Source organism: Schistocerca americana, chromosome 7 (assembly GCF_021461395.2).
Source record: "Schistocerca americana isolate TAMUIC-IGC-003095 chromosome 7, iqSchAmer2.1, whole genome shotgun sequence".
Taxonomy (NCBI): Eukaryota; Metazoa; Arthropoda; class Insecta; order Orthoptera; family Acrididae; genus Schistocerca; species Schistocerca americana.
The window spans coordinates 525,701,093-525,713,885 of NC_060125.1; positions in this window are offsets into that span (position 1 = coordinate 525,701,093).

The following is a 12,793-nucleotide window of genomic DNA, read 5'->3' on the forward strand; positions in this document are numbered from 1 at the left end:
CGCTACGGTCGCAGGTTCGAATCCTGCCTCGGGCATGGATGTGTGTGATGTCCTTAGGTTAGTTAGGTTAAAGTAGTTCTAAGTTCTAGGGGACTGATGACCTCAGCTGTTAAGTCCCATAGTGCTCAGAGCCATTTGAACCATTTTTAAACCTTTCCGCGCACCGTCAGTACCGGCCCTGTTGCAGTCGACTGTATGTGTGATTAAACTGGGCAATGTCTTATGCTCTTATTTTAGCGAACAACATGATATACATGCAGAACATTTTCCCTAATCTACCACAAGACGTGCAGAAGATCCGACTGCAGCCCTGTTCAGCTTTCTGACAGAGAGAGAATGATTAAATAAAATATAAATGACATTTCCTATCACAGATTCACATTGCCCATAAAATTACGAATGCATTAACATAGGTCACTGGTTGATCTGATTATAATTTCAAAGTTTGGTGGAATTAATTTTTAAGTAAGTTGTATCAAACAAATTTTCTTCGACAATTAAGGGTTAATCATAGGCTTTCCCACTGAGAGGACTGTCGTCATGGGGGCGGAGTAATTTTCCTTACCCTGGAGTAATTATTCCCGATATGTAGTGAGGTGGTGAAACTTCACAGTGGCTGATCGAACACATAATTCAAGACACGGCTGCTTCGCGGCGGAGGGACTCTAGATCATCCAGAAATTCACAGAATTGCCGCCCCCAGTACCAGCAACCCTGGAGCTATGAAGCCTGAGTTTGCTGTACCAAACAAATCTTAACTGTCACCCTGGTTAGGTTGGCTATAGGGTCATCTTCCTGCTGGCGGGAGCATCCTGCATTGCGGTGTCTGCGTTAACAACACTGTCGAGAGAGGTGATCGCCATTTCAATCAATACTGGATGAAGCAGGTCATTATCTTCGTAGCGCGAGTGTCGCCAGCATTTGCGTGTCTGAGTGCACGCTGTTTTTCTTAGCAGCCGTGAACAGTGCAGCACTTGTTAGTGAAGCTTTGATTAGCAGCAAGTATTTTTACTGTGATTTCGTAGTGATCCATCTCGGTCGGCAGACCTGCTAAAGATAATTATGTTTTCGCGAGAGGTAATTTGTGCAGCGTGGATTTCGGTCATCTCAGTTCTCTTGGCTACTAATTATTTTAACGTAACTCTCAGTGCACTCTCTCTCTAAACCTGAGGTGGACGAGTTATTCAGACGTTCGATTATGTTTGAGTTACTTGTTTTACCTGTCTTGACCTTCAGCAAGAAATTTTCATGGAAGGTTTGATTTAGTTATCGATGGAGTAATTGCTTTTACATTGGAACAGGCTACCTATCATTTCAGTGTGTATTTGGAAAAGTATATTTAAATTTTTACCATAATTGCCTGTCTTCTGCTCTGTAGGATTGCCTTGTTGTCTTCTATAAATGTTCTTTTTAGATAGCAGACACCCCTGCTACACAATACAAAGTCGTTTCCCGGCCACGGGCATTATCAATATTATCACCACGTTCAATTAACAAAACAACAGTAACTACAATGATGTGCTATTTTGGTAATACTGGGTCTGTGTCTTGCCACTTATAACTTGCAAATGATTTACGTTCATTCACATATTTAGCAACATAAACAGCTTTTTTGAATTGTTCTAACATCCAAATTCCATTAATTAAAGAATATTCTGTATATTTTGTCATTTCGTTATATGTTCCTTTCTTTAAGAAAATTTCTTTATTATAATACAAGTATAATTACTATGATTGATTATTGAAACATTTGTAAAAGGTAACAGAAAAATATGTAATGCAAGTGATCTTATTTTTTACGACAAAGTGTTGATATTGAGAATGCAGGAATACCTTTAAAGTAAGCCTACTGGCGGCATAAGCTGTAAGTTTGTGTCGTTTGGATGTGTTAATGAAGTTCTGTTATGACATGAAAGAATGGTAAAGAGTGAATAAGATGTGGAATACTGAAACCAACTGATTATGACAAATTCATTTAAAATTATGTATTTTATGACTCTGAACATAGGAAAATCCTTTTTTTATAAAATTAGAAAGAAGGATCTCCTACTAGACATTTGTGTCAGCAACGATAAAGACCACTGTTGGTTACGATTCTTTTACGACAACTGATCCTACACCATGTTACATGATTGAGAATGTTATATCAATAGTCGTAGACACGTTGAATTGATGTACCAACGAATCGGAACCCATCATTTATGGCGTGTTCACGGACACGTCTAAACATGATAACTACTTTCCATCATTCTTCCTCATCTCCACGTTAACGTATGTTACTTCGCTGATTCTGTACAACCGACTGGCATGTACACTTCACCATCGTCTATAGCTGAGGGGCCACATTACCACTGGTACCATTTCTGCACAATACATTCCAAGCGATCAGTCTGCTCTTCCAAGGGTATGAGTAATATTTTGCTGATGATGGTATCAAGTTGCTATCGTCATTCCATAATTACAACACAAGGTGTGGTATGTCCAGCATCTCAGCTTTACCAATGCATTACAATACATTTCTCTCAATGTCTTCCATCTCAGTCAGACAGCTCTGGAACAAACTAACCAGTGAAGACACCTGTTGGATTTGGGGTGTAGAAGAACACTTTGCAGCGACGGTCAAGCAGTTCCCAAACTGCTTTATTAAGGCTACCCAGCACACTTTAATACAGGAATCAGTGGCGTGGCTGGGGCATCCAGCAGCCTATTCTGTGTTGTCATCCAGCAGTGCGGACAGATAGCAGTGTCGGTAGAGCAGAAGCTTGCGATACAACCACGTCTGTCAGTGACAACTCTGGCCCCAGCAGGCAGGCGACGTAATGAAAGTGACCTATTGCCTTGCTTTGATGGCCAGAAAACAGATTCCCAGAGCCCATTCTGCCCAAAAGTGGCAGTGGCTCCAATTCACGTAGCTTCATGGCAGAGTTGAACTGTGGTCCATGCACAACATTCCAGATGGAGCCCCAAGTGTCACAGCCCCAAGGCAGTAGAGCAGCGATACTTAGAAAAGTGACTTTAGTATGAAATGGACAGCTATTTGTAGGCTTTTGGGCTGTGATTGATTGGGCTTTATTGTGACTTGTGGCACGTATGCTGAAAACTTCAGTGACTGTCAGTGTGGGATGGCTTCTGCCTTGTTCGGCTTCTGCGCCAACTAGTTCCACGCCGTTCCAGGTCGCCTCACCTAGCGACGTTGCGACAGCTGTGTTGTATTTTGTAATGCTTTGCACCCGCACTTGCCTTTAGGTGCGGTTGCTACAGTCTACTTCCTACTTTGCCCATTTCTGACCGAATACAGTCGGTGCTCTACACCAATAACGTGCTCCAAAATCACTCAGCATTCATGAGGAGATTAGGGCTTTACCTAACTTTGGTAGGTGACACAATTGCATAAATAACTAAATTAAATTAATTAATTCATTTACTGAAAGCAACAGAGCACCGCAACAGCGAATCCTGAATTCGAACAGGCATATTACTCTGTATACTTAATATCAGATGAGGCTCATTTCACCACGGCGTCTCACTATAATTGTAGTGTGAATGATTTCACTTTCACGGGCCTATTATTTGTATGTACTTGTAAGGTGTCAAACAAATAACCACATCGTACATAGAACTCCTGAAACAATTCCGGTTAACTCGATATGTCACACGACTTAGTTATGTGAAACTGAACGAATGTTATTCAAATGCTGATGTAAATATGCTGGTATTTCAAGAATATGAACCACTAATACTTACAAAAAATGGTTCAAATGGCTCTGAGCACTATGGGACTTAGCTTCTGAGGTCATCAGTCCCCTAGAACTTAGAACTACTTAAACCTAACTAACCTAAGGATATCACACACATCTATGCCCGAGGCAGTATTCGAACCTGCGACCGTAGCGGTCACGCGGTTCCAGATTGTAGCGCCTAGAACCGTACGGGCACTCCGGGCGGCCTAATACTTACACTAGTAATTTTCACACAAGTAATTTTCCCGACCTGAGCCATGAGACGCTGTTCTGAGGGAAAAAGGATTTTATGACGGAAATGCCTGCGACATGTGGGCTGACACCTTTTGCCACGGGGCATCTAGCAGACACAGTGAGACGCCCCCTGTCCCTGCTTTTAACGACGACCCTTTGGAAGGCCTTACTACGGGGACGCGGTGGGAGGTGCCAGATGAAATGAAATGTCATGTGGCTAGAGCCTCCCATCAGGTAGACCGGGCGCCTGGTGAACGTATTTTGAGTTGACACCATTTCGGCGACTTGCGCGTCGATGGGAATGAGATGATAGGATTGAGACAACACAAGACCCAATTCCTGGGCGGAGAAAATCTCCGACGCAGCCAGGTTGGTTGGCTTAAAGGCGGGAAGGGACCAAACTGCTAGGTCACTGGTCCCTTGTTCCGAATGAAACAATGCCACAAGAGTGAAAATAAAACAAGTGAGACTGACAAGACAAAACGAAAAGAAAAGAAAAACCATAAGAACGATGGAAGGGCAACAAACACTTAAATGGACAAAAGGGGAGAAGAAAACCACAGAAACGCAAGAAACAGATAGAACAAGTTAAAACGACAAAACATATTACCACGGCTGGCTGACCATGAGAATAAAAAGGAGAAGTCAGCCACTCTGCAACACATTAAAACCTCCACCCTAAAATCACTAGGGTGGAGGACACAGAGGGACAAAGGACATGCGCTTAAACTTAGATAAAATGATAAAACCCACCCTTACGAATAAAGCGTAAAACTAAATCAGCCGATGAGGCGTTGTCAGACAAACTTAGCGGCAATGTGTCTGGTAACCGACGATTTCGTCGCAGGGCAGTCGAAGTGGGCCACTGTCAACTGGTCGTAGCATCGACACTGAGGCGGGTCTTCATGACACAGGAGATAGCCGTGGGTCGCCCAAGCGTGGCCAATGCGGGGCTGTCAGAGAACCACAGAGTCCCTGTGAGAGGCACGCATTGAAGATTGTCATATATTCATAGTCTCCTTAATGGCATCCAGTTGGTTGTGTGTACTGAGACTATGCCATTCCGTCTGCCAAAGCGGAGAAATCTGGAGGCGTAAAAAAGAACACAAGTCAATTACTGGATTGCCAATCTCCATAAGCAGTTTCTGTGTAGTCTGTTTGGCCAGCCTGTCAGCAAGTTCGTTGCCAGGGATTACGACGTGTCCTGGGATCCACAGAAACACCACTTCAGGACCAGACCAGTCCAGGGCATAGATGGACTCCTGGATGGTCGCTACCAAAGGATGACGAGGGTATCACTGATCGATAGCTTGTAGCCTGCTCAAAGAGTCAGTACACAGAAGAAACGACTCCCGAGGGCATGAACGGGTGTGGTCAAGAACACGAGATACAGCCACCAGCTCTGCAGTGAAAACACTGCAGCCATCAGGCAAGGAATGCTCTTCAATATGTCCTCCATGGACATACGCGAAGCCGACGTGACCATCAGCCATCGAGTAGTCGGTGTAAACAACTTCATGGCCTCGGTACATGTCAAGGAATCGAGATGAAGTGACAGCTCAGAGCCGCGAGGTGAACTGAGTTCTTTGGACCATGTGAAAGGTCCTGGCGAAGACGCTGGCTAGGTGTATGCAAATGGACCTCAAGTATAGGTGGTAAAGGCAAGGACTCCAGTTCAGATAGAAGGGATCGGACGCAAACTGCAGTTGTAAGCCGTGACCTGGACCGCCGATACGGGAGATGAGCCACTGTGGTGGGAAAAGGAGATGGTAGTTCATATGTGCAGTACAACTACGAATGTGTACAACCTAACTGGTGAGAAGCTGCGCACACCGGACCTGCAGTGGAGGGACTCCAGCCTCCGCCAGGATGCTGGTCACCAGACTCGTCCTAAAAGCTCCCATCGCTAGTCGAAAGCCAGAGTGGTGCACTGGATCGAGATAACGCAACGCTGAGGGTGCCACCGAACCATAAACCAGACTCCCATGATCAGGGCGGGATTGAACAAGGCTCTGTAGAGCTGCAGCAGCATAGAGCGATTTGCACCCCAGTTGGTGTTGCTAAGGCAGTGGAGGGCATTGAGGTGCTGCCAGCACTTCCGCTTAAGCTAACAAAGGTGAGGAAGCCAACTCAATTGGGCGTCGAAAACCAGTCCCAGTCACTACAGTGAGGGGATCGTCAGTAAGGTAAGGTTCTGGTTCCTGATGACCGGTACGACGCCGACAGAAGTGCATAACACACGACTTTGCGGCCGAAAACTGGAAGCCGGGGCTACAGCCCAAGACTGTGCCTTGTGGATGGCTCCCTGTAGGCGCCGCTCAGCAGCACCAGTACTGGTGGAGCAGTATGAAACGCAGAAGTTGTCTGCATACAGAGAGGTTGAGAAGGACGGCCCTACAGCTGCTGCTAGACCGTTAATGGTCACTCAATACAGAGTCCTGTGGGACGCCATTCTCCTGTATATGAAAGGAACTATGGGAGGCACCAACTTGGACACAGAAAGTATGAAGCTGCAGGAAATTCTGTATAAAAATCTGGAGCAGGTCTCGGAGGCACCACTCGTAGAATGTGGCAAGGATATGATGTCGCCAGGTGGTGTCATCCACTTTTCAGAACTTAAAAAGACGGCAACAAGATGTTGGCGTCTGGAAAAGGCTGTTCGGTGGCAGACTCGAGGGACACAAGATTATCAGTGGTACAGCAAGTAAGCGGAAGCCGTCCTGACACGGAGCCAGTAGGCCACATGACTCAAGGACCCAACCCAACTGCTGACACACCATATGTTCCAGCAGCTTACAAAGAACGTTGGTGAGGCTGGTGGGCCGATATCTATCCATATCAAGCGAGTTTTTGCCGGTTTGAGCACTGGTACGACGGTGCTCTCCCGCCACTGCGATGGAAAGGCGCCATTGCACCAGATCCAGTGGAAGATGACGAGGAGATGTCACTTGCAGTCAGACGAGAGATGTTTAATCATCTGACTGTGGATCCGATCTGGGCCAGGAGCTGTGTCGGGGCAATGTGCAAGGGCACTCTGTAAATGGGGCGTAATAGGGTTCACTGTGGTGTGTAGTGAACGAGAGGACTCTACCTTCCATCCGCGAAGGGCTGGCAGGTTATTCTATGGTGCAGAGGTGCAAGCACTCTGCTCAGCAAAGTGCTCGGCAATCGCGTTTGCCTCGGTAGACAACACACAATTCCATTGGAAGATTACGTTATCATGAGGGTGGGAAGGCATGAAGCTTGCAAGGAGGCAGGTTATGCCTCAGGGTCACCTGCTGCCTCTGACTGAATATTTGTAGCCATTTCTATGGTGAATAGGGCATCAGTGAGATCCAAATCCACAGGAGACGGTAAGATCTCCACCGCATCCTCAGATGCTGAACTGATAGGGAGTGGTGGTGCTGGGGCCATCAGATGGTACTGTTTCTTAGCAGACTTCTTCTTAGTTTGCTTGCTCTCTCACTTCTCTTTAGGGGCTTGCTGGGAAGATTTCTCTGAAGCACTTCAGGTACTGAGGAAGACTGTGAAGCTCTTTGTCCAGCAGATTTTGCCTCCTTGAGCAACTGGCGAGTGTCTGCCATGGCATTAGTGGAGACCTTGGGAGAAAGCACCACAAGGGACCCCTTCCACACGAGAAGAGCCGGAAGAGGCCATTGCTTCTCTGTCAGGGGGGAGGGGACTGATGTCCACTGCGTTTGGGGGGGGGGGGCCTTGCTCCTAAAGTGGGTGCTTTGGGAGCAATTGGGGAAGATTTACCCCCTACCACCAAGAGGGTGGATGTATTTTAATGGCCCAAAGGGCCCATTGTTTGTGGCTGAGAGTGAGGAACCACTGGCATTTGGGACGCCGATGGTGATGGAGCTGCAGCATATGTCGATGTCAACCAAATTTACGTTTAGCCTCTGTGTAAGTCAGCCTGTCCAGGGTCTTTTACTTCATGATTTTCCTCTCCTTTTGGAGTACTGGTCAGTCTGGCGAGCAGGGGAAGTGGTCTACTCTAAAGTTCATGCAAGTGAGAGGAGGCGCAAATGGAGTACCTGCGGGCAGCGGACGTCTGCAGTCTCTACATGTGGCTCTGGAAGTGCAGCGGGAAGACATGTGCTCGAACTTCCAGCACTCAAAGCACCGCAACGATCACCATGTCCTTTTCAGGAAATGAATCACTCTCAAAGGCTAAGATGAAGGCACCAGTAGCAACTCTGTTGTTTTTTGGGTCTCCTGTAAACGCGCCAGATGAAATGAACACCCTGCCGTTCTAAATTGGCGCGAAGCTCGTCGTCAGACTCCAAGAGATCGCGATGGAAAATAATCCCCTGGACCATGTTGAGGCTTTTATGGGAGTTACGGAAACAGGACTATCACCCAGCTTGTCACAGGCTCAGGGTTGGGCTGGGGATGCTGTCTGAATCAAGACCGCGCCGTTTTGTATCTTGGACATCGCTGTCACTTCTCCAAACCTATCCTGAAGGTGTGCAACGAAAAGTTGAGGCTTCGTAGGTAGAAAGCAGTCCCCAACAGTTCTGCTGCAGACTAAAAAGCGAGGCGAATATGGCTCTCTACGTTCTGTAGTCCTATGTTCCTCCCACGGTGTAGCCATGGAAACGGTTTAGGGGTCATTCCTGTCAGCATTGTATTCGCTCTTGCCCTTCTTAGAGCCTGCTTGTGCTGTACAATCGCCAGCAAGAGATGACTTAGTCCGCTTCATTGTGGGTCATCCGTCCTGATGCCACCCTCTCCGATCAGGGGCTCTCCCCATGTGCGCCACCCCGCCACAGCAAAGGCCAACTGGCATGATGGCCGTTGGCGGGAGTCGTGATGCCCCAGGAAGACAGGCATCTACTCCTTGGCACACGTGGGGAGTTTGCGGCTCAGGCAGCAGCAGTGTGATCCCTGTGTTGTCAGGGGGCTGCTACCAAGTGGGTACATGACGACCCCACCTCAATGGACCAGCTACTGTGCTGAATATTGGGCTCAGAGAAATCCCATATTGTCATGGGGGCCAAAGAGGGCAAGAGACAATGGAAGAAGGTGGCATACGCCAGAAAGTGTCCTCACCCAAACAGTTGAATTGCAGGTGGAGATGCAAAGCCATGACAAGAGATTCAGGAGACTGCAACTAAGGACACCATGGATAACTCATGCACCACATAAGGCGTCCTTCCGCATATGGCCCGCTCTTCTGTAGCATTTTGAAAGTGGCAGATCCAACCATTAATTGGGGCCTGAACTAATAGGGCCGAAAAGTGTAAGACTCATTTTAGTCGCCTCTTACGAAAGGCGGTTATCCCTCAGGCCTATTCTATACCCCAGACCCATAGGGGGACAATTTTTTTTTGTACCTGTAGTTAAACATATTCACAATATTCGGGCCTAATTGAAGCAGAAACGTGAGATGTCAGGTCTAACGAAAAGGATTGATCAGCCACTGTAGATTTATGATTTTTTTTTCATTGTGTACTTCTTTTTTGATTGGTCTTTACCTACCCCCATTCAATTTTGGGTATTTTCATTGTGAATTTTAGCGTAATATATATCTCTGGCCCCAACTGTATTTAATTTGTATTTTTATCGACCTCCAGACATGGTCATCAACAATCTTACCATTAAAGAACCTTATGATAGGAATTTCGCTTCACAATTGTGAAAACTCAGTATCAATATTTTACCATCCTGTACGTAAATTTGCTATCACTGCTATGTCATGAAGTCATACTTAGAGTAAAAATAATCCTTAATAACGAAAATGTAAGATTTTCATTTCTTCTAACATATAGTTATGCCTGAACATGTACACTAATTTCTGTCAGAAAAAGCGTTTCATAACATTCTTTTATGTCATTTGGTGAGATAAAAGAATGTGATGAGCACAATATGTAATACATGACACAGAAAATGTGGCTGGTAACAACTCACGGCCGAAATTAGCTAATAGCATGTTTTTAATGTAGCACAATACAGCCAACAACGCACGACTTTTTGTTTTATTAAACTTTATGTGGATCCCCGTGGGAGCAAAATACTGTGCACTATTACCTTCTTGCGTTTGCTGCATCACGTTGTTATTTATATGCCTTTTCTTGTCAGGCACGTTACAGGAAGATTTTGATGTACTGTTCAGTGTTATTAGCCGGCCGCGGTGGCCGAGCGGTTCTGGCGCTTCAGTCCGAAACCGCGCGACTGCTGCGGTGGCAGGTTCGAATCCGGCCTTGGGCATGCATGTGTGTGATGTCCTTTAGTTAGGTATAGGTAGTTCTAAGTTCTAGGGAAATGATGACCTCAGATGCTAAGTGCCATAGGGCTCAGAGCCATTTGAACCAACCAGTGTTATTCCGTGCATTATTACCTTTCTTGCACCTGCTAAAGCTAAAACATTTTGTTTTTATGTGCCATCAGTTTGGATCCTGGAGAAATGTAGGAACACACGAGACAATATCGACCTGACGACTTCTCATAGAAGATAGGCTAAGGAAAGGGAAACCTACGTTTACGGAATCTGTATTTAGGGTAACCTTTTGACAATGTTAACTGGAAGACTCTCTTTCAATCTCTGAAGTTGGCAGGGGTAATATACAAAGAGCGAAAAGCTATTTACAAGTTGTACAGAAACCAGATGGCAGTTATAAGAGTCGAGGGGCACAAAACGGAAACAATGGTTGAGAAGAGTTGAGACAGTGTCATAGCCTATCGCCAATGTTATTCAGTATGTACTTTGAACAAGCAGCAAGGGAAACCAAAGAAAAATCAGGAGAGGGAATTAGAGTTCAGGGAGAAAAAGTAAAAACTTTGCGGTTTGCCGATGGCATTGCAATTCTTTCAAGAGACAGTAAACGTCTTGGAAGTGCGGTTGAATGAAATTGAAAGGGTCTTGAAAAGAGGATATAAGGTGAACATCAATAAAGCAAAAGGAGGGTGGTGGAATGTAGTCGAACTAAATCAGGTGCTGCTACGGGACTCAGATTAGGAAACTAGGTATTTAAAGAAGTAGATGAGTTTTGCTGTTTGGGCAGCAAAATAACTGATGATGACCGAAGTAGAGAGGTTATAACATGTAGACTAGCAATGGCAAGAAAAGCATTTCTGAAGAGGACAAATATTTAACATCAGATACAGATTTAAGTGTCAGGAAATGCTTTCTGAAAGTATATGTATGGAGCTGAAACAAGGGCGATAAACAGTTTAGACAAGAAGAGAACAGAAGCTTTTGAAATGTGGTGCTACCGAAGAATGCTAAAGTTTAGACAAGTAGATCACGTAACTAATGAGGAGGTACTGAATAGAATTGGAGAGAAGAAAAATTTGTGATACAACCTGATTAGAAGAAGGGATCGGCTGGTAGGACACATTCTGAGGTATCAGATGGACACCAATTTAGTAGGGAAGCGTGGAAGGTAAAAATCGTAGACGGAGACCAAGAGATAAATACAGAAAGCAGATTCTGATGAACGTAAGCTGCAGTAATTACTCGGAGATGAAGAGCCTTGCACAGGATAGCGTAGCGTGGAGAGCTCCATCAGACAGTCTTTGGACTGAAGACCAGAACAACTACATGTGCCATTTCTTGTGAGGCGCGGTAGAGGAAGATTTTGCTGTATGTGATTGCTTTATCATGACATGTAAGCTAACTGTGTTTTTTCTTTGTTATAGAGGTTGAATTGAATATTGTGTATCTTAAGGCGTTCCGGCATGTTTTATGAAGTTGACTTCGGCATGGTACGGCACATTCACGAGCAACTGCCGCCGCCACGTTTTCCTAACAGAGTATTACAGTAACGTCGCTGGCGAGGCCAGTGAAGTTCTACCTGAACATTCTGAGCAGTGTCTCAGTTAAACTGTCAGATGTGCTTTAACGATTACAGGCAGTTTACTTGCCATATGAATTTTAAAATATTTTATTGCAATTATCAGTTGCGTTAAATATTTTAGACAATCCATTTATTTCGAATTTGGAATATATTGTGGTATTTGCCAACTGTTTTTAAAAATCTTAGTAAATTTCGAAACCTTTCAGTTTAAAATTATTTTATTAGCATTTGGCTTACAGAGTTCTGAATGGATTGAAAATTTCGTTAGCGCAGTTATCAATTTTGCCTTAAGGAGTACTTGCTAATCAACTTGTTCTTTCCTGGAGTTCTGTTGTTACAGTGCCAATGTATGCAAGCATTCATCATTCAATAAATAGATTTTTCTCAGTTTCTTTCATTTAATTCTGTTAAGGACGGCATTCTATTTCTTCACAATTCGTCGTGATCAATAAAGTGAATGAAACCAAATTTATGGAATTGATGATAGATAAAAAATGGAAATGCCGTGTGGCTAGGGCCTCCCGCCGGATAGACCGTTCGTCTGGTGCAAGCCTTTCGAGTGGACGCCACTTCGGCGACTTGCGTGTCGGTGGCGATGAAATGATGATGATAAGGACAACACAACACCCAGTCCCTGAGCGGAGAAAATCTCCGACCCAGCCGGGAATCGAACCCAGGCCGTTAGATATGACATGCTGTCACGCTGACCACTCAGCTGCCAGGGGCTGACTGACGATAGATGGGATGCTCTTTTTCAAGACACGTATTTTCAATGTGCAGAATCTGAACGTTATCTCTACCTTCAGAACAGAGGACTCTTAGTCCGACTCCACCTAACATACCTTTGCTATAACCGGGACTTTATAATTTCTTTAATTAGATTTTATATGTATGGTATTACGAAGAGACAATACTTTCTCAAGCTGTGGCTTACAGAGCTACAGGATATTAGTGGCAGACTGAGCCCACAGCTGGAGGATCTTCAGCAGCACACCTCCCGCTCCTGTCTGATCA